A 27,163-nucleotide genomic window follows, 5' to 3' on the forward strand; every position below is an offset into this window, starting at 1 on the left:
GTATAGAGTTTTTTCTCTTTGGTTTTTCCAATTGAAATATCCGACCTGCCCATTTATTCTCTAAAACTAGTTTTTTAATGAGAATAAAGATAGAAGGAAGGAGAGAGGTATGAAAACACATTTATATACATATTATTTACATTTAGATACATCCTTTTTAGAAGGAATATGTGCATATTAACGTTATTAAGATAAAGGTACCATTATTTTATGTATGCTTCTATCTCGTCCTCCAGTGTGCTCTGCAGTCTTCTGGTCTTCCTAGTCTTCGTGTGGAATGTCCCACAGCGAGTAAAGTTAGCAGGCTATACAGTCTCTCCTAAATGGTGTAATACTGTACTATACAACCTACTACCTCAACCCGACATGGTCTATTTTACCTAGATAACGTTAAAAATAAATTTTAAATGAACAAATTACGAAGATACTTGTAACTCTACATTTTAGTATATTTTACTAAGAGAAAGTTATTATTTGCAAAAACTAGCTATATGAAAGCGAATTATATAAATTTATAAAAACAAATTCTACGAAATAATAACACAACACACATAATAAAAAGGTAACCAAAAATGTTGAAGCGTCGAAATCCCGCCAAAACTGTTCCCGCGTATCACCAAACTTGTGTGGATGACGTAGACGTGCGACTAAAAGCTGTCACACGAAATTCGCATTCCGCTGTCAAGGAGATTGACCAAACATTGTTTCTATCTTGGATAATTGACCTTTTATGAATTTTTTAAATATAAATGACGTCATGAACACAGATTATAAGTACTCTTTGGAATAACATAGATAATAGTTCTTTTTGTCATATTATTGTGATATTAAATGCAGATGAGAATAGATCGGTCGGTCATTATCCTTAATAATCCCTATTCTCTTCTAAACAATACAAAATATGGTGCTGATATATAAAATTTAGCCTAGCACAATAAATTGGATATCGGATAAAGAAAGGGCAGAATCGTCCGCCAAGCACTTTGTGCGGACGCAATATGCGGTTATAAACGTGAGACGGATTCGTCACAGTCTAGTCTTCCATACGACTTTGCGCACAAGTTCGGGTCTACGGGTCCCAGTTGAGAGGGTCCAAAGCTAAGTGGGAGAAAAATTATAATAGGTCAACAAAACATTAAGTAGACATGGCAGCCGAAACAAAATGTGCATTTACATATCGCTAGTGTACAGAATGGTTCAGTCGCCATATTTTAAAAAAACAAAATTAAATTAAAAACCATAAAGAACATAACCAGTTACACAAGCAAATACATCAAAATACATACTAACTACTGAGCTGATTCTAGATTTAAAATAGGTATGTCTACGAAAATACAACTATGAAAACAATATTTCTATTACCCATGGCCACAATCAGTATGAAGTCTTGTAACACTCCCACGGGGCATGGGCCATCTTTTTACATTTGGATAATTAGTTTTGCTTTTTATATCCAAATGATCGGCCGTTACCTGACACACTTGACAGGCAAAACGAGATTACTTCCGCTATCCATTTTAAATTATGTGATAAAATACAAATCGGAAATAATTGCGAAATGAGCAAAGATCTTATCGACTCAGTTGTTTCCGAGGAAATCGCAGATTTTCTCGACAAAGATCCGTCAGTGCTTTTATTGAAACCAGCTTGAACATCATTTTAATTCATAAGTACTCGTCTAAATTAAACTCTTAGTAATAGAAGAAATGAAAATAAATTCCCGTGACGTATGGACTCCTAGTAAGGCATATGGGAACATCACCAACACAGTCATGGAATCCTCATTTGTGCATCGGTTGGGTGATTTCGTCAACTGCATCCAATGTCCTGAAAAGTGAAATATTTTTATGTCATAGGTGCAAAATGTATTTTTTTTAAATACAAATCTTGGGTTTTCCATTATTAACAATGAAATGTTTTCCCTTTCAGACCTGGTACTTTTCTGAACTCAACTCAAAATAAATAGTGTAACCCCTCGAGGGAATGATGCAAGAGGGACCGAACTTGTTAAATTAATTTCTTGAATACTATTATTATAATATGTCACACAAACATTTTATTTCCCAGATTGACGCAAGTAAAGTCGTAGAGGGAAGTAAGTGTAATAAAAGCAAAAGTTGTACAACAGGTGTGAAGCTAAACGGTAAGTCGTGGGAAATTGAACAGATGTTTCGCGATTTTACAAAATAAGAAAAAAAATCCGCTAAAAATGTTGAAAAAACACTAAAAAACCGAGCGTCGACAACAAAAGATCGTCTTTGTGTTTTTTTATCGATTCGCTACAGTTAGACGTTTAAGGGAACCGAACGGAAACATCACAATGACCTAGTGTAAATAATTAGACAATTGGCTAATGGAATTAAAGAATCACATTTTTTATATGTATTCATTTATTTCTCATCTTGTACATTTTTAGCAGTTACAGCTTGCGAGCCGCCTCAGTGGCAGAGGGTTCGATTCTCGGTGGCACAATTATTATTTCCAGTTGGTAAATAAAAAAGTAGTTATTGATAAAATATAATTAAAGACGCAGAAATCCTATTGAGGTAGTTGTTTATTAGTATTAGTTGCAAAGTTACATCCCAGATAATAAAAGACTACTTGGGGTTTTAAAATAACCAAATTATCGTATAAACAACATTCTGCTCAGATCACCTTTACAGTGATAAGCAAGATAGTGGTTAACAAAACACAGGAAGACCACAGATCCATAGACGAGATCAGCTGTCTAGACGAACCCTCCACCCCCTCCCTCCCGTCTAGACGTCGCTCAGACACCCCCTGGATAACTTGATAGCGAGATTCTAGCTGGGACAATCTAGTTTTAAGTAGTTTTGTTAAGTTAAATAATGGCATTATTGCGAATGTGACACCAGTGTTTCACTCCAGAGTGCAACGGAGCTAAGTCTTCTCTTCTTCTCTTAACTTTTAGTGAATTAAAACACAAATAAATACAGATACATCGTTTTAATATACAAGGCATCTCTCGTCTATCATCATATAGTCCCATTAGGAATTGCTACGTAACAATATAACTAACTGAAAATTTAACAATTTAAATTGTTATTACTTTAAAGAGAAACGATATGAAATTCGTTACAAAACCGCCTACTTCAGTATCAATTAGTCATTTGTTCTAATAGATAAATACAAGAACAAACCGACAATACTGTATACAATGTACTGTAAACATTTTCATACTTAATATTCTATTTATACATAATTAAAATTCTTATAAGAATTAAGAAATCTTGATCGGAACTTGGCTCACCACTTGACTATAGTCCGTACAGTGATGAAACCTCAAATAATCATGTAAATAGTATCTATATCTATAATAATAAATAGCATCAATAACAGTGAAGGAATCTGTGAAAATTCATGAAAATTGGCATACGTTGAACTCGACGTAATCGGTCTTTGACCTCTGCCACGCAATGACCCTCGACAGGTCGTAGGTTCAATACCCACTCGAAATAATATTCCTGTCTGTTTATTTTTATACTTTTATTGTATCGATTTTATAAGTACCTAGCTTTGAATTGATTTCTTAATATTCTTAATTAAGTAAATTTTCGTCCTAACTTTATGGACTTTCCTCTTAGAATAGCAAATTCAATTAAAGTTAATATTACTCCGATATTATATTTATTTTATAAATAGATTTATTGGCAATTTCTCTTTACACGTTTCAACTCAGAAGTCATGGGTTCATTGTCGATTTCAGAAGCATTTCTTAGCCGATAAACCTTCGTAAATGTACGCCAGTGGAATTGTCTTTCTTTGTCAACGGTAAAGACTAAAGAATTACATCGTGAGTCGCATGCCTTATAAGACATACATAGGTACTTGCTGTAAGAAATGACAGCGTGAAATAAGACAAATATTTATTATAAGAATGTCCTGGTGTAAATTATGTAAAATATAATAATATAATCACCTTAACATAATATTTCCTCGTCTATTTCCGTTAATGTTGAATTTCACCGTTTTTCTCTTCCTGGAATTGAGAAAAAACTAATTAGAGATTATATTAGGATTGTAATTAAATTTTTAACATGCCGTCATTAAAATAAATGCGGAAATATCATGATGTGTTCATATTTCCATAACATTAGCCACCTTAAGGATTTAGATAGTAATATTGTCCAAAACGACTCTTCTAGTGGCAATGAACGCAAGAGATACAGTTTCGGCCTCAGGTTCAAAGGCTCCTTTTGAGTAGGTATCGGTACTTTTAATGGCAAAAATCTAAACAATTTCTTTATCTGCCATGGTTCGAACTGTATGACACATTTGGTTGTTTGTTTAATCTTGATAACAATAACGGTTGTACACAAAGCGATACGATTTTCAACATTGTAAACAGTTTTGATAGTGAGAGCTGCTTCATGAATTGTAAAGTTTACTCCATTTTAATGGAATTAATTTCTAATTTTCATGGATTGTTAAATTAGGGAATTTTTTTTCAAATTGAAATGTCTCGATTTCAACAAAATTGATTTTGATCAATTGAAATTGTGTCATCTATGGATGACACCTGACAGCGTTACTAAAGTAAACTCAGTACCGGACTGTTAATTGTACCCAGAGGTCTAATAGACGAATGTTGTTTGGCCCCGTGACTCCCAATGGGACAAGGGCCAACTTCAAATCTCTTTCGTTGATTTCCAAGGCAAATGAGTATTCAGTAAAATCATCCGTTCAATTGCCAGGCTAGTACAATGATTGAGTAGAAGAACGTGGAGACTGTTGCCTCATCTTGGGTTGAGGCCCTAAACCATTGCATTGAATGTGCCTCAAACGAATGAGCACCTCTTACGCTATTATTCAGCGTACATGCGTCTGCGCGTCTGTCCCGTTTCCGGTGACAATTATCGCGAGTGACGTCACAACTCACGCCTCTGAAGGGAGATGCTACTATATACCATCCTTCTCTAAGTAATGCTAGTGATGTATCACCACACATGACACATCATTCGAGGTTTCACTGGCACAAAGTTAAAAAAAATTATTTCAATAGTTCCCAAACGTTCCTTCTTTATTGGCTTTTAAATGGCTATGTCCTTCTATTTATACCGCTTTGTCTAGCTTATTTGGAGCTAATTCTTTGATATTTCTCAATATTAAAATAGCAGTGGATATCATCAATATCTGAATTAAGCAAATAAAGTTCGAGTGATGTCAGGTACTGCCAAAGCCAACTCTACTTAATTGTTCCTCGAATGACATAAAGACATCTTTATCGTTGACAATAAATCCCTCTATTGACGAAAGCAAGCGAAACAGACTTTTGCCTGCATTTTTGCTTTCATCCTAAATTCGTATCAGAAACAGTATTTACTGGCTTTTGGCTGACTTCATTTAAGTACAAGTAATTTATTTTAATTTTGTCACTATTTGCAATTTAATAATATATTCATTGTCATGATTTATGAGTATATATATATATATATATATATATATAATGTCAGAGGACCGCGAGCGCGTTGCCGGCCTTTTTAGGATTAATTATTGATATTGGTACTCTCTTTTCTTTACCGTATTGTTTCGGAACTTAAGCTATTTTGTAAATAAGACACTGTCACCATAGTTAAAATATAAATACATAGAAAGATCCTTAAATAGATTGAACCTCGATATAAGTTGCACCTCGTCTGGGAACTGGGCCTTGGCAATTTAAATGTCTGTTTAACCCATATTCAAGAAGCCAGACATGCAATTGACCGGTTTGCAGCCACATTTGGGATAAAAATATCAACTCGCGGCAGACTGCAGCTAGACATTTTTTTTCTTTGTGACCTCCTTCGTAACCGGTTGGCGTGTGGTGCGTGTTGTGAGAGGGGGCGTTTCATTTTATTTTTATAATTATCTCTTTGAATGTATGGCCCTATAATAGTATAGAAGAAATGTATAAATGTGCCGAAAATCCTTATAAGTTAAGATTTTTATTCTCGCATAGATAAGGTCAAATCTGGAGATCAAAATCTTTAAAAAAATATGAATAATTAATGCATTATATTGATTTGCTTAAAACAAGATGTACAACTTGCATTATTTACTTTTTTTACAAAAAAAATGTAATTATATAATTAGATTACTTTCTCATTTAACCATATTATTATATTAATTTATTGGTACACTTAATCCCGGGACACGAAGCGTTAACATATCTGTCACCCGCCTCAGCGAGTGAGTTACACCAGCACGCTTTCCTCGATACTTGAGGTGTAAGAAGCCTGTCTGGTTCTTGGAAGTAAGTATGTCCGTCTGTGCGAGTGTCACGAATTGATTGACGATTTAAAGATCTAGATTCTAGAATTCAACCGGTACATAACTTAATAGTTGAAATTCTTAGGAAACCCGTTTTATTCTGCCATGCCTTAAAGAACTATAATCGTTGGAATAGTTCCAGTGTAGAGAGCTGTTCAAACCTCTAAGGATATTTTCAAAAACACGATACACGTAGGTACATTCCATATAGGGCCTAGTGTATTAAACCTGCCTTTTAATTATATTGTGATGCAATTGCAATTCCTTTTGCACAACTAGTATTCGTATAGGTCGCTCATTTACGCAGTATTTTTCTTAACTCGACTTAAAACCTTGACTTTAAAAACCTTAACGCGTCAAACTACTGAAAATAAAAGTATTATTGTGTACAGATAGAGGGTATGATTAGCGCCATTACCTTTTAAAATCGGTTAAAAATTGTTTGAAGCAAAACGCTACCCAAAACTTATCTTCGGATTGTTCTTATTTCGCCAATCGGAGATCTTTTGGTACACGCGAATTTTGTTGATTTTTATACGAAAGAATACAGATGATATGTCTTTTTTATATAAGCCTAGTACTACCTAGTACTACTAGTAATACTTGTATGAGTATACAATACTTGTATACTCATACAAGTATTGTTGCTATCATTTGAAACATTTGTGATTATTAAAAATAACAGAAACCATTTTAACTTAAAATCAAAGGAGCCTCTAACTAACTTAAGCCACGTATCAGTTCAATCCTATCTGTTCTCAATTCTTTAAAAAACTAATTTCATATCTATAAACTTTATTTTTAATAGGTACTCGAATATTTGTTTTAATGACTTAGATTATATTTTCACGTAATCATAAGTAATATCCACACAACTCTAGCGCATTATAAAATAAAAATTAAAAAAGTAAGTAAAAAAAGTCGTATTGTACGCATCCCTTTCGGGGTCGACAACTTTTGTTCCATCGCTTTTGGCGCAGCTGATTTCAATTCGCGCAGAAATAAATAAAAAAACTCAATGGCTATACTAATTATTTTGGCGGGTACTGTGATAGCGAAAATATGTTATATTACGATACTTGGTCCGTACAGACAATACGCACTTGCATTAAGTACATCAAGGCAAAAGTTGTTTTGCAGTCGACTATAACAAAAAAATTGCTTTTCTACTCTATCATCTCGATAAATGTAATTATACTGCTGCCTACCTACTATATGTATGACTGCCACATTGTGTTTTAAGAGTTTAAGATTAGTGTTCAACCAAACAAACCCTTGCTGTTTCTCTCTGCGTATTTACGCATAAACGCAGAAACAGCATAGGAATATATACCTAATAACAGAGAATATTAATAATTCAAAGCCTTTATAATGTAACATTGCTCACGAGTGTACTTTCGCGAAATCCCTGTTTACCCCAAAACGGGGTATAATTTTTTCCGCTCAGTCACGCGATTCTATTGATTTCTTTAAACCTTTATCAATTTTTTACTCGACAAAAGGGCGCGAACAAAAGATCGATTTTTTGTATCGGATATCGATTTTTTGCGAATTAAAAGGATTTTTCAATTGGCACCTAATTTTGGTGTATAGATTGCAGAAAAAGTTTTCGGTGCGACGAGCTTAGAATTTTTAACGGTTACAAAATTTTTAGGTTACTTAATGTTTTATTTTGTTTTTACGTTTAAGTGTATGTATATTTGTATGTTTTTTTTAAATACCCAAGTTAGTAGATATGAATTGGTATACCTAAATAACTTTTATTTCATCTGGATTCCTGATTTTTTTTTATATATATAGGAGGGTAGCTGCAGGGCGTGGCACCGTTATCTGAAGTACTTTTTGGATTTTTCTTTAATTATTTGATTAGTTATTATTTTAAAGAAAGAATGTTTGTAAATCAAGACTCTTAACATTCGACTAAACTTTCATTTCTCATTTCTACATAATATGACAGTATATCCAGTCGAAATTCGACCAAAAGTAGTATTCGTGAGCACAAATGTAATTAGAATTACCTCGTTGGAGGCTTCACGTGCTTTTTGTTGTAAGTATATGAAATTATCCCATTTTCCCATCGCCCAACTGTATTAAGGCGTGTGGGCAACAATATGTCTGGCGCAGTGAAGCGCGGAGTCTCATGACCCGCAAGGTTATTCATAATAGATTTAAATACATACAATTTGGGAAAATTATCTATGAACGACTCCACTCTGAGGAGGCCTTTTTGTGGCTTATGTTCACATTGTTTCGAGGCCTTGCGAGGACATGATGGTGCTTGTGGATGTAGCCGTGGTACAGCCAGTGTTTAAAAATATACGTTAGCCGACTCTGTTTGTCTTAAACAACCTATCTCATGGCATTAATATTTTTTATGATAAAGACATTGCTACGTGCCAATGTCAGGACATCAGCCAATTGAACTCAAATCCACTTTTGTCGCTTAGTTTCGATTCCTGAGGAAAGAGAAATTGTTCCGGGTTTCATGCTTATATATATATTACAATTAAATTTTAATTAACGTCATACGTATTTTTTTTACTTTTAACCCGGGTCGTCGTTGCATTTAAGTGGAGATGTGTTCAATGCCCCGTGCCCCACAATGGGACATTAATAATAATGGCCATAAACTTCGTTACAAGTTATTGAATAATTAGAAAAAGAAAATAATAATTTAGGGTTCTAAGTATAATTATGTTAAGTAAATCTTAAAACTGAAAGCTATAACTATAATTTCATTACAAACGTTTTGTTTAATAGATAAAAATGTTGTCCAAAACGATACCTGAAATCCAAAAATCAACCCCACCTTCACACAACACTTTTCTTCACTATTTCTATAATTACACCTCATTTAAAAGTAGATTTAATGTTCTAAAACCCCTACAATACACAAATTAATAACAGAACTATCAAATCTACAAGCGAAAAACAAAATTTACGTAAAGAATATAACTTTTTGGCTTCCACACAACACGTCTTTCCGCTGCGGATTTCGCACGAAACTGGCGTATCAATTTTTTAATGTCTCGTCTGTACTACCAGCATAAGAGAATGTCGAAACACTTACGACCATATTCACTTCTATTAAAGTTTAATTTTCATTGACAACTTATCCAGACAATTTATCGTCAATAATAGGGCATAGTGAATGGGATTTTTATGAGTAGACGAAACCATAGAGAGGAATATTTTTTTAATAATCTCAATGGATCTAGACTCAAAATTTATTTAGTGACGGGGAAATACTAGAGAATAAATGTAATGAAGATGTGTATGGTTTATTTTTTAAAGTAAATGTATTAAAATTTTGCACGTACATTACAAAAAATTTCAGAAAAATCTGACACAAATTGAATTAATTTTTAATATATTAATTATATTCCCCAAGGTGATACGTAGGGCAGACGCATTTTTGAGTCTATTTCGTTTATCAAAGCAACAGATTGCGTGGGATTATGGCATTAATTATCTTAAGATATTCTTGTCATTTTTTTCTATTATTATACATTACTTGGATAACGATATTTTTTAAACATGAGTGATTTTTTTAAATCAATCAATGTTTTCTCCACCCCAAACTATGTTAATATAGCGAACAACTGAAGTTACTCATAACTAGGTATATAGATTTTGTTTTTGATCCCGACCTAGGCTAAGCGTTACATTGCGGTAGGTCAATTATCGATTATTACAAAGTCTAGTTTTCGCCAATGCGTTTAGCTCTGGTAATATCACATTTATTCTTCACATATAATATAATGTTAAAATATTCAGTTAAAATTGAAAAAAAAACTAAAATTCGTTGCACATAAAAATAAAGTTGGAAAAAATTATTCACCCCATGCATTTTGGACTTTAGCCCCGATTGGTTAATAATATGGGGTCGTATGCACCAATGGCGGGTCACTTTCACCCCATGGTGAAATTTAGGGTTTCTATAGAATAATAAGATTTAATCCCCACAGCACGAGATGCATTAAAAAAATTAAAAAAGCTGCGTTCAAATTCAAATAGGTGACGCCACTGACTTAGTCAGTGCACAACAAACTAAACATTACAATATTTATATATCCATAAATATATTTATATATATTAATATAATTATAAACAACAAAATACCTTGACCATTAATTAAGATAAACACAAAAACAACTGTTTTTAAATTTACTCATATGCTATATACAGCATTAGGAATTGTTTTATTACATAAAGATAAGTGAACTCACATTAATTTATAGATTGAAAGCAAATATTAATTTTTGAATGGGGCTAAGAACAGACCAACTTTTCCATTTCTATTGTATTTGAAATAATTGATGGTTCACCGGGAATCAAACACCTAGCCCAAACCTTATCTGCGTTAACCACCAAGCTACAGAGGTAGTTCAACATTGGGATCGTCATCGGATCGCAACGAATTAACATATTTATATATATAATTGCAGTTAAGTGTCGTAAGCTAATAACTCAAATACTTAATATTAAGTGTGTTAAAATTGTTAAACTCATTCACTAAAACCAATAACAATTATAATATTGGATTCATGCCCCGGACAAAAGGTAGTTTAAAAGAATAATAAAGTAAAACGATTCGTAATCGTTAAGTTATAGAAACACGGATAGAGTCTGTGTGTGCGTGATTCAGTTGAGTACTCGTCTCGACCGGTTTGGCTACCGTGATACGCAGACAGTGTTCTTTGTCATACGGCACGAGAATTTCCCGTCTTTATGAAAACATACGAATCTTTTTAAATGTTTTCCAATTTTTTTTACGGAAAATAATGTAGATTTCAATGTCTTTTGTGTGTCTCTTACAAATCCACAATATTATATTATATTTTTAATAAATGTACTTTAATATAATACATTTGTTTTAAAATGTATAAGACAAAGACAGACAGAAACTCACTACGAAATGGTTGAATCTTTTATTATAATCTACCGGGGTTGACGTAAGTATATTTTATTAATAAATAATTAATCTCATGGCTGTTATTATTTCAAATACTTTAGTTATTAAAAATTGATAACTTTTTACAATAATTGTCATGAGTATCCAAGAATTGTTAGAAATATTTTGACTTAAAATCTGAAGATAAATTAATCTTTTAAGTTAAGATAATTTAGCTTTTAGCTTTAATAAAGTCATTTAATGATAAAATACCATAAATTTAAGGTAAATTATGACAAGAAATAGGAAACGTCTATAGTGTAACTCGCAACATAATGGAAACAAAGCAGAGTTCACGTGGCAATGACACGGTGGCGGGTTCGAGTCCCGTCTCGGAATATTCTATCTTCAGATCAATGGAAAGATTCAAGACCAGACAAGATGTGACATGATAAAATGTATTATGTTGCTAAAAATGCTAGCATTGTTCAAGGATATTCAATCTTTATATATATTTAATACTATATCTCTCTTAATGTAGTGTACGAGTTATCTTGTCAATATGTGACAGACACATGCCGTGTATTGGTTATTTATTTTGAGTAAATAGAACCTTTTCTACTAAGAAAACAAACCCAGGTCCAACGAATAAAACAATACTGCCACTATTAAGCTGGTTTGTGTCAAATGAATTATTTTGTAATTATTTATGCCTTTTTAATTAGTTAATTTATTAAATTATTACTATTATCTTTATGTACTTAGGTTAATATCCCAATCTATCTGTTGTATCTAAATTTTAATCTTAGTAATATTAAATTTAAAAAAATAACTAATCGTAAATTGTAGTCCTTATTTACCAGACATTTGTTAATTGCCCTAGAGTTGCTCATAATAGAATTCACGTCAGTACTATATATAGTAAAAAATAACGGTATTATCTCATAAAATAAATAATTATATTATTTTAAAGGCTGAATATGGTTAGGTAGATAGATAAATGGGTCAAACTTTTTAAAATACCTATTTCTTGTTGCCTTAGAAGATGAAACAGGCCAATGGTATAAAAATACTTTGATGTTAGTACAAACTAACACCTAAAGTATACCTAAAGAAAAAACTTATTTCATAATGATTAATAGTAAATAAGTATATAAAAATGGGGACTTAAGTTATGTTACAGATTTTGTCCTTTTGTCTTGTGAGGGCGTCGAGATGAGCACTCACGAGTGATGGACATGCACTTTTTGATAAATAATTAATTACTTTTGCGTCAAAAATAGTCTAGAAAATATTGAATATTGTCATCAATGTTCTTTAAATGGTGCCTTTAAATTCTTATTAACAAAACATTTTTTTTTATGAATGTAATCTCGTTGAGCCCTAAGGGCCTTTTTACATCTCAGCTCGGGCCGGTTTGGCGAGCGGAACTCGGCCTGAGTGGTTATTAACAAAACTATTAATTTGCCACTTTTCTTCGCTTATTCTTCTACTTGACGCTAGATGGCGCTAGTATAATTGAAACCTAACAAACTGAATTAGATAATGGTTAAGAGGTCAAAATTAATTCGTCCAAAAGATATTTAATTAAATCTTTATAATTATAATAAAGGTAACTGAACATTTTCTCTTGCAGTCAGAAAATAAAAATTCATCAAAAAGTAATGACATGACTAGGATTACATTACTGTGTATTTAAATAACAAGTGGAAATTAAATATGTTATAGGATTTCAATAATTTTTTTTGGCTTGCTTGATATTTTGTTATTAAGGGTTACTATATTTAATACTTATTTCGTATGTACTTATGTTAAAATATTATTTAAGTTATATATATTTTACTTCGATATTTTTTAAATTAATTCACTGTCTTATTAAAAAAAATATTGTAAGGGCAACATTTAAATTGTTTAATAATTTTAAAACCACTTTTAATCCACCACCATACACTACTGACGAATTCATAATAACTTAACTTTGAATATAATTATGGTCAAAAACATCTTTTACACACAAAAACTAAAAATTAAATAAGTATATTAAGTTATTCATTATCAAGACAGAAATATTACAAAAAATCGTACCTAATCGGACTACCCGTCCACGGAAGATTCAATTTGAACAGTTAAACATTTTGTGTGTAATTATATTTTTTAGACAAAGATATTTTTTTAAGACATAGATTAGATAAATTTTTGAAGTAAATTTAATAATACATACCTCTCAAATAATAATTCTTTTTAATTGTATTTAAACCACAATCACATTAAATGAAATCAATAACACAAATGTAAGTAAAAGTTATAATCACACCTAAAATGTTTTCACTAATTAAACAAATTTTATTTTCCGCCACTTTTAAAACACACAAGCCCTATATATCACAGGAAAGACGTTAAAAAAAGTTCAAAAAGCCCATTAACTGGTTCATCAATTAGTCGTAAAATAAATTTTAGTCAATCAGATTTATCACACTGCATCCAAAACTACTGCACTACATTCCGAAAAATCTAGACTTCATAAAAAAATGTCAAATCACCAAAGAAAGTAGTGAATTACGGAGAGACCTAACCTCTTTAAAATGTATTAAACTCAGTTTGAAGGAGATAGCTGCTATTTTAGGAGCTCCGTCTCAAATTAGGGTTCAATGTACCGGCCTACTGACGTCGCGTAGCTATCTCGCTCGAACTTACGTAATTTAACGCCGTGCGGGAAGGACGGGGTACAGTCTACTTTTTGTTCCGAACTTGAATTTCGATCAATATACTGCGACTATGCGGTCTTGATTATTGGATAAGTTTGAGGTGTGCTCATTTTTTTTTGTTTTTCAAGTATCGTATAAAGTGAAACATTAAACTGGTATTTAGAAGACAATGTATTATGTAAATATAGACCAAATTCAAATGTGTCAAAAACTCAAGTGTCCTATGTAAATGTCTTCAGAATTTTAAGGAAAAAGATATAATATAATTGAAATACTTAAATATAAATAATTTAATTAGAATCTTAATTACAAGTCTAAATTTATACAATACTGCGTCAAATGTAACTAATGATAATAATCGTGTTCTTATGACATCTATTAATAATTTATAATAATGAAAACTCAATATAACAATTGAACGCCAGTGTGGTTGAGAAAGCAGTGACCTTGAAGCAGTGAATGGTGCAAAAAGTAGAATGCGTGAATCATGCAGCTTGGCTTCATAGAATTTGCATAGCGACAGTAACCTAGCAACTGGAAACTATTTATAGATAGCATTAAAGTGCCACTAAGGGTTGTACGAAACTTATTTTTTTAATTTATTCGTTATTTATTTTAAGATAGCTTATCCACGCTTAAGAAAAAAGTAGTAGTTGAACACAATACTGATTTAATGATATAAAGTAGGTACTTACGATTCAATTTACGAAACAAATCTCTAGTTATAATAGTAGTTGTCTCTAGTATAATACTAGTTATAATAGTAATATACGAGTTGTAGTCATTGGTAGGCGTAATAAAATATAGGTAGATAAATAAAAATAAAGATTAATGAAAAAAATAGTACCTAATGTTTTTTGTATGTAACTTCTTATGGTTTTTATCTAATTTATTACAACGAGAATTAAAATAAATGGAAAAGATTCTTGTTGAAAACCCTTCTCTCCCTTAATTAATGGGCTAGGCAACTCGATTGCGACGGTATGATAAAGCCACTCGAGATTCTTAATGTGATTATCATTAAGAAAACATTACTTACATACTATACTTTATATACTATATTTTATAAAATTAATCCCACTGCAACTATTTCATAAAATAAATATATATAAAACATCCATAGCATGCTCATATTTTCTAAGCCTATCTTTTTTTTCCGATCGATAATTTATTTTTAATACAAGATCTAAAATTTACTCCTGCCGTCAGCAGGAGGTCGTTTTGTAATATTTATTATTATTATTACAAAACGACCATAAAATTCAGCTCACAACAATTGCAAAAGTTTTATGCTACTCACATCCATCATTAAAATTGGTGTTCACGCTAAGAACTAAAACATCTTTGTTAAATATACTAATTATGAATCTTTACGACAAAGCAGGATAAATTCAAAGCGCAATTTATTAAACCTTGTTCCATGTGTATGACCACAACCAAACTGTTGACATTAAGGGCCTGTTTCACAATGTATGGATAAAGTGCCAAATAGCTATGCAACACATAAATTATTCGAAAGATAAAAGTTCCAAATAAGATACTTCGAATTTCATGACGTATAGCGCTATCTGACAGACCGCAAAAATACTATTTATCCTACCTATAAGTAACAAATAGCTTATTTCGAACTTATCCGGACATTGTGAAACTGGCCCTCAAGGTACCTAAGTGCAAGTTAATTTAATTATCCAATAAAATCTACGTTAAGGACAGAACTACTGTTTTGCTTCGTTTTACCAACAAAAATAAATATAAGTATTCTCAGTTAGGTACATTAAATTTTTATTACTTACTAAGTTCACATTTTGATATTATTACGTCTACGTTTGATGTTTAATAGGTATATTTATGACAAGGTGTGAACAGGCAGGAGGCTCACCTGATATTAAATGACACCTCCGTCCATGGACACAAATTACCGCGTAAAGTACGTTTTCAGAATGAGGGTCATCAACATTCGATATTATGCTGCTTAAATTGAATGAAATTTTCTTGGTATTTTAATTTTTACAGAAAACTTGTAGAAGTAATAATACTATTTATAAAATAAACTTGTGTTATACACCTACATATAGTAAAAACAATACGGCATTTTGATATCAATCTTTGCTTTGCGGACATCCTTATATATTAAGTTACACCGAGAAATTTAAAAAGCAGTGTGATAATAATAAAACCAATAAATATCACAAATGACCATTTAAATTTGCATTAGTGTATAACGCTATCCAAAAATAAAGTATCAAGACTAATTATTGAGAGTGCCGGTTCCATGTAGGCGGGAGGCGTTGCGTTAGAGCGAGATGGCTGTGACTTGTCAACTTTGTCTTTAAAGCTAACGGTGCCGGCGCCCGCGCCGCTCGACCTTAACGTTTTATAAATCGAACGTTCTTATTTCTTAACCAACTTTTCTAAAAAGAGGCGGATCTCATGTTGAATACTGCTTTTCGACAAATCTAAGGCTTGTCTCCCTTATTAGCGACTTCAAAAAACTAGTACGTAGTGAATTTTATGTCTTTACGAATTTTTCGTATTTACAGTTATGGATCGATAATAAGAAAGAAATTAAATAAAAATGGGCTAACTATATTACAGGCACTCAGGCTGTAATATAATACATTTGAGTTAAAATATTCATTAGTTTTCTTTTGTTGTAGATACGTTTAGTTATTAATTTTTATAAAATGGGAAAAAAACATATTCGTCACTGTCCGGCCTCGAATCTTCATTAGAATAATTTTGACAAGTTTACACGTGATGCTTGATAAAAATTGGAATCAATTTTAATTAAATTTTAATAATTAAACAAGATAAAATTTAGGTTGTCCTCTAGATTTCACAGGGTGAAAAAGTTGGAAAATAGATTATCAACGCAGGATTTATTATAAAAAAAAATAATCTTATTTAACAGTAAAATAAAATAACTTGAATAAACAAGTCACTTACTGAATATTTTTTGAAGAACTTGAAATAAAGTTTTAAAAAATCATGACTTTAAAATACATATTATATGTCAAATAACACTGTGACAATGTTATTTAATTTTTTTTATCAGACATTGTTAACTCTCTTTAATAAGTTGTAGAAATATCTTTACTGACCATACAAGTACCTATCGTCATCTATTTATTTTTTAATAATTTAGTTAATATTCACTTAACATAATAGTTTATGTATATATGTATATAAATTGTGTTATTAGTAAAGCGTCTCAAATCGATCAAAAGGTCTGAGAGAGTTGAAAGTTGAAATGAATAATAAAATTCACTTTCAATTGGAGCAATTTAATGATTTTGTATGAAATATTTGTTAAGTGCATGTTATGACGTCACTTCCCACCATCGTGGGACTTCCTGCCGATATCCGGCCCACGGTTGTAATTACCTAACCACACATAGGACAAATACGATATTTATTATTAGGTAACATTCAATTTAACGCCAAAAAAATATATTAAATTAGACGGACAAAAACGTCTAAAAGAATTTTGTTCAATGTTACATACATACATACAATAACATACTTATTTGAGAAGATTTTAAAAACTATTTCAGATTTTTTATTTTTGTTTAAACAATCTATTAACATTAATATGTATAATTCCGTCAGTCTATGTATTGGTTTGATTTGTCTTGAAAAATAAAAATAAAATTTCAAAAATGTCAAAACGCTCCCGTATGCAAGATGGCGTCCGTATGACGTCAGTAAACACGTAAACAATTTTCAAATTGTATTCATTTTTATTCTTAAATTATATAATATAAACTTATATTTAGATGAACGAAATTAAACTTCAAGACAGCATTATAATTAGACAGGCGATGACGTTAACACACGACAAGACACTAAGATGTTGGTTGAATAAAGATCTTTTATTTTTATATGGTAAAACAAATAAGTAATGTAAGGACTTGTGCCCAAAGACAATAGAAATCAATTGTGTTTCGAGTTTCTTTTTTTTCGAATATCTTTCAGTTTATATATTTAGACACAACGAATCAATGTTTACTTATATGCAAAACATGCATAATTTTTGTTATTTCATCGAAAATGTGGAAGTTGTTATCAATACTAACCAACACATTCAAAGTATACATTGAAAATAATACCAGTTGTACGTCTTATCAAATCTATTGGTCCTGACATTAAAAGTTACAAAACATTTATTACAAACTAATTGTAAACTATATTTACTATGAATATTTTTATCTTTAACAAAAATGCATTTTAACGAAAAAGTATCGATGTGGACACATTAAAGATTTCGTTTACTTATTAGGGTATGAAATAATTCAGTTTTGTATATAAAGGAATCTGAAAGAATTTTTTTTATAGTAGGTACCTCTAGGTATACAGAAGGCAGAAGGTTTTGACCCCCGCTCCCAAAATGCGAAGGGCAGCCTTATTAGGTGGACGCACACACCACCGAATGCTGCATGTTCCGGTGGTGGACGCCCAGAGGGGGATCCCTGGAGATACCCTGGGGATTACTCCCTAATGGGAAATGCAGTTCGAACAGAGTAATCTCTATTATACTCTTGGGGGGAAGTTTGGTGGTATTAGCTCCGTGAGTCTGACTCACCACACGAAACGCGAGTTTGTTAGTTCAACAATATGAACCTACTGTTGCATCACTTCACGCCAATTTTCTGTGAGACAGTGGTACTGCCCCGATCGTGTCTTTGGATCCCATTTGGCTGAAGCCCGAAAACAACAGCATGGTACTTCCATTAGGTAGGAGTTTGACTGATTGCACTGGTGAAATTACCTTATTATAAAAAGGTAGAGAGGTATGATTTTGTCATTTTTTATAATGGGCTAAATATGTTGCATATATTTACTTAACTACTTGATTTCAGTTAATGAGTTATATTTTAATTCAAATTTTAACTAGACTTATGACACACAACTACATGTCCCGTAATCACTAGAAAATATCAGTAGCTTAGAGACAAAATGAAAACCAAATTCAATTACTAGAGAAGCAAATAACAGTTGCTAGAAGAAAATTACCAAAGTAAGAGATGCAACCCAAGAGACCAAAGCATCACTGGATATTATCTAACTCTACTCTTCTATCTATGCTCGAAGTATACCTAGAACAGGCCACAAAAATGGATAACCTCTACGTATCACTGGCATAGTATTAATAATTAAACTATGGAAACAATAGTTAGACCACATTAAATCAAAAGGCTGACTAATTTGACCTTGTGTTTTTGCGTGACGTCATTATATACGTCACCCTAGGAATGTTTACAATGTACACTAGTTCAGTGTAGTTAGTAGTATAAAACATTTATACTTATAATTAAACTCTTGTACTGAATATCAAAATCAACCACAAACTCATTAATAATTTTATCAACACAGAGACAAGATGTTTTTTTTAAACATAGTCTGCCAGTTCTGAAATCGAATGCGTAAAATCGACGAGAATATCTGGCACTGTTTTAAATTATTATGAATATCCACACAGAATGAAGTATTTGATCTCTTCAAAGATGGATTATTCATATTTGATTTCTTTCGGGAGATCGTTACCCAGAAATGCTATTCTCGTAATCTATTCTCTCAAAAGACAATTTATTGCGTAGATAAGTCTAGGTACTTATATAAAAGTAATAAATGTTAATGCAGTATTATTAAAAATTAAACATCTTAAATTCTATAAGAAATTTTAATTAATTTAGTATCTTTAATACCTAATATTTTGATTCAATTTATTCGGAATATATCGGAATAGATTTTTTAATGGAAGTTTCGGAATTCCAAATTCAATAATTATTTAATTAATACAATTTAAATGGTGAGCTGAATTTAATACATATCAATTTGTAATATAAAGTACAAAAAGTAATAAAATGCAAATGATGTCCGCGCAGCTTGACAGCTCGAAGGCGAAAGGGCTCGAAGGGCGTGCGCGCACGCATCGCATTGGCCAATTCGAACGACGCATCTTGCATTCCATATTCAAGCTCATAGACATTTTCTATTGGTCTATTTTTGATTGGTTATTTTTTTCGGATGCACTCACGCGGTTTGGGTGTATTTTTTGTAGTTTTTTATTTTATAGTCTACGCGATGTGTCTATTGGCCGTATGATAAATAGTTGAGTAGGTTTTGACATAAGGGAAGGATGAATCTTTACTATTTGATTATAGGTATCTTTCGAGCGTAAAAATTAACGATATTTTTGTTAGAATATTACCTCGTATGACCATTTGTTAATAATATAAAGATAAGGAAATACAGTCGTGTTTCGCAAGCGACATTATTTTAATATCTCAACGTCCGTAAACACATTGTAAAATGTGTCCTTTATCAAGTGTATGCTATGTAGCAAATCTATATATATCACGTAGAGCCCTCACAGATATGAGAAAATGTAACAATTCCACGCCTATTATATAGAAAGCACATAAATTGTTATTTCATCAAATAAATAGAAATGGTTGAAAGGTAATAAATTCAAGATTATATTGAGTACCTACTTTAGAAACACTTATTCTAAAATTCTTCTTTTCGGTACCAATTGAAGTGCAGAACGCTAAGCTGATGGAAAGCCAATGTAGGAGCGAGTTTCAGAAAGGAACGCGAATAGTTTTAAATAAACTATGATATAATGCAGATATAGAGCATTTGGTTTCTTTGCTGAGTGAGACGTGTTGTGTGTCAGTAGGTCAGTTACATTTGTAAGCAATTTAGAATATGTAGGCAGGAATTCTTAATTATTCTCCGTGATTCTCTGAAAATCCTCTTTACTGTCTTATTATTTATGCATAAATTGATGACAGCTTGTTAAGTTTTCTTCAAGCAAGGGACTTCATTAGGAGTTAACGCTTACTTAAGCTATTTAATAAATGACATCTATCAATCTGGTATTAAGTGTCACAGCTGAAATGTGTTCTTTATAACTAGATATGGTTAATTTAATGAATGAATATCGGTATGGATGTAGGAATTGGATAATTCGTTTTTGTACCAACTAATATACAGATGCAAAGTAATGTTACTACTTAGTTCAGTTTACATTCAATAAATTTGGATGATTTGTGACCCAATTTGAAGGATGCCACAGGTTACAACGACAATCTTCTATCTTCGACGTCTATGGTGTATGTCGTCACCACATTAGGCATTGGGTACCTGCCATTTCCGGCTCATGAGTAAATGAGTAATATTCTATTGTTTATATAAATAAACGCATGGTTTAACGAACTCCAATAAGTTTTATTTGAAACAATGCCCTTTATCAAATATCAATGCACTCTGCAAGGTCATTGCACTTTGTAATGCGATAGTCATGTTGTCATAGAGCGTCAATAACATTTAATTACGTCCCGGAATTGGGTATATTGGGTATAAGGATTGGGGCATTCTTGTTATTAGGTAGATATGTTGCTGGCACATATGTTGTTGCAGGATCAGTGGTTTTTTTAAATAAATAAACTTCAATCTACTTTCATAAATTCAGTTTATGCAGATAGCTATGCTGAGCTATGCTAACACATAATTGAATAATTAAAAAGAGTGGCGGAGAGTTTATTGCCAGTTCTTCTCTTCCGTTCTACGCCCTTGATTTGAGAACTGGCAGTAAATGTAAAATTGGAATAATTTAAAGTATATTTTGACGTTCATAAGTGTACATTATGTTACCTATATGAATAAATGATTTTTGATTTGAAATGAATAATAGTTTTTATTTTATATTTAAGTATCTAGATAATATTATGATCATGTACCTACGTACATGATCGATATGACTATGTAAATATTATTTTTCAAAAAGGCTGTGGTTTTAAAATGCGAAAGGGACCCCGTGAACCCCTTGATTCTATCGTGTCGGTACACAGACACCCAAAACTACAATATTTAATATACATTATTTGATATTTGGTAAACTCATTGCCTTATCACCTCTTGCATTAGACCACATGTACCTAGTAAAAATTGATAATCCAACAATGATTGACAATGAAAGACTTAAATTTCCATATTACAGAAAACATCAACTTCTTTCGTATATGAAATCTTTTGCATTCATGTGTCATTTGTTTTTGTGAATTGGCGGCAAATCTTAAACTCTTGTTACACATGAAAATGAACCTAACGCGAAAAAATTTTTCGTCAATGATTTATTATGACTTTTGTTGTGGTGTTACTCAATAACAAAGCTATAATGGGCTGCGATTAGCATTTCTTTAAGATACTCCATCCCGTGCCACTTCCCACGATTGGTTTAACGAGGTCTACGCTGGACGTGGACAATCTCAAAGATGATCCTCGTGTGGGACGTCCTTTAACAGCTACTACTGTAGATAACATCAGTGCTGTGCGATGCATGATAGAGGAAGAAAAGAGAGTGACCTATCAGCAGATACGGGGCAATATTCTTTGGTCGAAAGGATCATTTCGCGACAGTTGTGCTAGAAGATGAAAGGACAGTTACTGCAGCCTTATATTTCAACCACTTTTTGCCTATTGTCTTGGAAAAATTTCGACAGAACCGCCCTCGAAGCAGAATCCTCCTTAGCGCAGAAGAATTGTCGTGGGACAATGCTTTCAAGAACTAAATATAAAATTCTTATACGTATCCCTTTAAGAGTCCCGAATGGGCCCACTAGTTTTCTTAGTGGTTTGATCGAATGAGACGATGTGTGGAGAGGAACGGAGATTACTTCGAATAACAAAAAGGTTTTGGCAGCTTTCTACATTAAGCCCTTACACATTTTAAACATGATCAACGTTTTCAGTGTTACCTAGGTACATAGTAGTTTTCGCTATATATATATTTATTTGGCAATGTATGTTTTTTATAACGTAAACACATATGCTAGAATTAATGTTCAATAGTGATAGTAAACAAAACTCTTATCGCATAATCTATTTTATGAAGTAATTAATAATTATTTTAAAGTAATTTCGTACTTGAAGCATTTATTTACAGAGTTTGTTGACTTGTCATTGTGTCTTCAATGTCGTATCTATTGACATTTAATACTGACCTACGACAAATCTCGTTATAAATATATATTGAATTTAATACAATAGTAATTTATTAGAAGAATGGAATATTGTTATGAAAATTTACAAAGTATATTTCGATAGATTCACCAAATTACATTATTTTACACCGAGTTTAAATAATTTACTGATGGTTTGTTTCAATCTAGGTATGTGTGTAGCAAATAATTCATCGTAAGAGGAAAGTTAGCCGAAAAAGAATGAGATCGATAACGCGGGTTGAGACACAGCATTAAGACGTGTCATAGCCATGTCAAGAAGAATGGATTTCGAGAAATTTGCGAAGGGAAAGGAAACTTTCTATACCAAACTTAGTCCAACGAACCTACCTATCTGATGCCATGTTGAATGTGCACTCGTTCAAAGAAAACAAAAATTCCGAGACATGGAGAAGTGTAGTCTGACACACCTTTGTAGGTATTTCCTTCATAAACGTACTATTAAAAAATTATTAAAATTAATTTCTATAATCGAAATTTCTATATAATACGAGTCTTTGATTTTCCTTACTTTCCTTCGATAAGTAGGAGATCAGCCTCTGCGAAATAATCAAGAGTGCAGATTATTTATTTAAATAATAGTTAAGTTTAACGATTATATACACAGACTTTGAGTTCTTCAAGAAAAGAGCGTACTAATTCTTAAAAGGCCGGCAACGCACTCGTGAGCCCTCTGGCATCGAGAGTGTCCATGGGCGGCGGTATCACTTAACATCAGGTGAGCCTCCTACCCGTTTGCCCCCTGTTCTATATAAAAAAAGAGCTCACTATTTACATTTTGTATCAGGACTTGAAAGTCATGATACAATTATTAATTCAAATCTTATAAAAATTAAATCGTTTCCCTCATATCCTGCATGAAAATGTGTACCTATGGGGAAATCATTATTACATTGTTTTCTCAAAACATTGTTGCTCTCATTGAAAAAGTTCTTATTGTTTAATACCCGAACCCAATAATTCAGATTGAAAGTCACACCGTGACAGTCGATCGATCTTCTATCTGCATCCCAATAACCAACCCCTACGATCCCCCCCTATGGGTACAAAATTTTATTCAGATTATTTATTTATGAAAACCGCGTATAAACTTACAAAAACACTACATCAGAGATACTTTTTATGCAGGTGTCATGGTTCAATTCAGGTTATTTATTGTTTGTGCTGTCATAAATGTAAGGTTAACTTACAGCAATTCCCCTTTATGTTCTGAAACGTCCTAAACCCTTCTTAAATGCAAGGCCCCGGTGCTTTTTTGTTTTTTCAGTTTATACATTTCTCCGCAGCTGGATGTAATACAGTAAAGTAAAATTACATATTTCTATGTTAGTTATGCGGATAAATAGATATTGTATTCAATAAAGTGAGTAAGTATTTTTAGTTGTTTTGATGTAATTGATTTTAATAATTATATATTTAATTGATAATTGTGTCAGACGTGTTTCTTAAAAATCATTCAAAACAGCGATCGAACCGAAGCCTATGTAAATGTTTGTACAAATATAAATACATGTATTTGTTTCAATATAAATTTAATTTTAAATTTTTTTTACAATGCGTGAATGAAAGCCAAAAGATCTTTTTAACTACATTGTTATAATATCTGTACATTTACATTAAATTCTTCTTCTTATCTTTCTAATTTATTTTTGTAAGTGTAATAGTAATAAAATAATAAAAGTAAATCTCTTTTGTAAGACGTCGACGCTGATTTTCAATATGGCGCTCCTTAAGTACTTCTTGTGACGTAATGGTTTTAAATACACCGCCTTTGTGCTTTTCTCACTCATCACTTCATAAACAGCCTTAATACAAGTAAATTAATTAAAGAATTAGATAAAAAAAAAAACTTTGGGAAAAATGCCAAACAATTACGTTAATTGAAAACAACAGAGCAGATGTTCGATAAAAAAAACGATTTTCAAAATGGCGTGTTCATGTTCCGAATTCAAAAATTGGAAAGCTACTTACGTTGACAACATGGCGTCGGACAAAGACGACGAGTTATCCATTTTCTTTCACTGTTATCGGGAAAATGTGAACGAGTTTTCATTTTATACACTCCTGAATGATTTTCATGATATCTGATTTAATTCATGATTTTTTGCGAATAAAGGCGATGCAGTCGCACGGATGCACTAAAGTGTACTGACCTAGGGCGCGATGCAACGCGCAGGGCTCACACATATGCATTACGCACACAGGCGAGCCGCTGTAATCGACTTTAAGCTTTATAACGTGAAAAGAAGGTTTTATATTTAATTTGAGAGCGTATTATGTACTGCGTGGCAACAGTCTGAACTCTGCAAGGCTACCACGATAAGTTAAAATTGTGATTGTGAAATTATAGAAAATTCCAGACTATCTTACATAGAGTTGAGTCTAGGCTGATGGCGTCATCGATAAGGGAAATCCAGAATTATAAGTGATTGATATAATTGTTCATCTCGAATATGTGAAACGGAGGCGAACCAAATCATAAAAATGTATTTTCCGGCTGCAGTTTCTTTCGATTGTTTCGTTTCGACTCTTTCGATTGTCGTTGAATTAAAGTCTGCCCCAAATCCCTAAATGCGAGGCATACGTCTTTGCGTTTGTTTCAGCAATTTTTATCAGGTAGAAAGCACGTCATCAGCTTCAGCTTGAGCTACAGGCAAACTGAAACATCTCTCATCATCTCTGAAACTCGAAGAGACGCTCTTTTTGAAGTGGTAAAAAAGCCGAGTGTAGATTAATCCTAAAATCACGTACAACCTTATATTATAGGGATATGGTTGAAAGGGTGCAAAAGAAGTTCCTTAGAAACCTGTACAAACGAAGGTACAATTTTTTTCCTTACCTCTACCCTACTAAGTTCCTGATGGGGGTATTGGGGTACAATTCGTTAGAGCTTCGTAGGGATTTGGCTGTGGTAAGGTTTGGTCTAAACGTTATTAAAAACGAAACGGAAAGCGCATACTTGATGGGGGAAATCATCAGACTGTACGTTCCGGACAATTATTACCGCTGCCGGAGGCATAACCTCTTTGATGTGCGTTCGGCTCGCACTGTCCAGCGTCAACAAGCTCCCATGCCTCGACTACTCTCGATGCTAAATGGGTTTCTCGACTCTTCACCGGAGAGTGACCTATTTGGTGAGCGTATGGCGGCAGTGTACTCTGATTTGAGGGTATACTTGGAGTGTATTAGGGGTTAGAATAAACTGTGTTTTATGTTATTTTAATTAATTTTGTATTGTATATATTATAGTCTATTTTATTGTGAGTTTAGCCATGTCTGTAATAAATAAATAAATAAATAAATATTTGCTAATTAAGCCCAGTATCTAGAGAGCTAGCAATGAAGTAAAGGACATGAAATCTTCTTTAACTTAGGTAGTTGCCTTGCAGCTGTGTCAGCTTCAAAATGTATTTAATGCCCTATAAGAAAAAATAGTTTGTAAAATAAATTAGTTGATACCGAATCGCGTAGAATGCGACATTTATTAATCCATCATTAAATTTACCTTTAAAACGACTCTCAGTATGTGTTAGTAAAAACCCCGCACTACTAAGAGTAGATACGACGGTGTTACTTACTGCAGGTAAACCTTTTGCTGCTTGGAGAGCTGGATGAGAATTACCAATTTAAATAGCTCCTATCGCTATCAAAGTACATCATGGGTTCGATTCGAAATAATAGTTTAAACTGGTCAACAAATTCTGTAATATCCTCAATTATTCGCGTCTTTTTTAAACAATCTACTTAATTCTACCGTGATCTTATCCGGATAGTAGAATGTACAAAACAGCACATAAAACAGACATCCGTACTGTTAAACATATTGAATATAGTACAAATTAACAGGAGAATTATTCAATTAGACTCCATTTCAATTAGACGGAATACTCAGACGAATTTTGTCGTGTGACATAGATATAATTTCCATGTCACACGACTATGAAAGGTATGTATATTAATTCAACAAAACCAAACAACAGGTACATGTATCTCTTGTTTTTCACATAAAATAAGCTGGTCACATATAAACGTGTTTTTGTAATTCTTACCACACTATTTGTGTGATTAAAATGAGCCATTCTTTGGCTTATTTTTGTTTTTTTTTATATAGTTTTTTCCCTATACCTACTTATACACAAACGTAATATATATTTGAGAAGTGTGTATCGAATATGTTGTTTTTGGCCTAAATTATATTTCATTGTTTGTTGGATTTATTAAAAGAATAATAAATTGTGACTGTCAGATTACTTTCACAGTGCTAA

General features: G+C 32.3%; 1 long non-coding RNA gene across 1 annotated transcript; it reads right to left on the minus strand.

The window, feature by feature from the left end:
• Nucleotides 1-151: 151 nt before the first annotated feature.
• On the minus strand, nt 152-25,537 carry LOC110998234. Its single transcript, XR_002600357.2, has 3 exons — nt 24,870-25,537; nt 3,941-4,000; nt 152-1,827 (listed from the first exon to the last, which is right to left on the minus strand). It is a non-coding gene; the product is annotated as an uncharacterized LOC110998234 (long non-coding RNA).
• Between the last annotated feature and the right edge of the window lie 1,626 nt (nt 25,538-27,163).

Source organism: Pieris rapae, chromosome 15 (genome assembly GCF_905147795.1).
Source record: "Pieris rapae chromosome 15, ilPieRapa1.1, whole genome shotgun sequence".
NCBI lineage: Eukaryota > Metazoa > Arthropoda > Insecta > Lepidoptera > Pieridae > Pieris > Pieris rapae.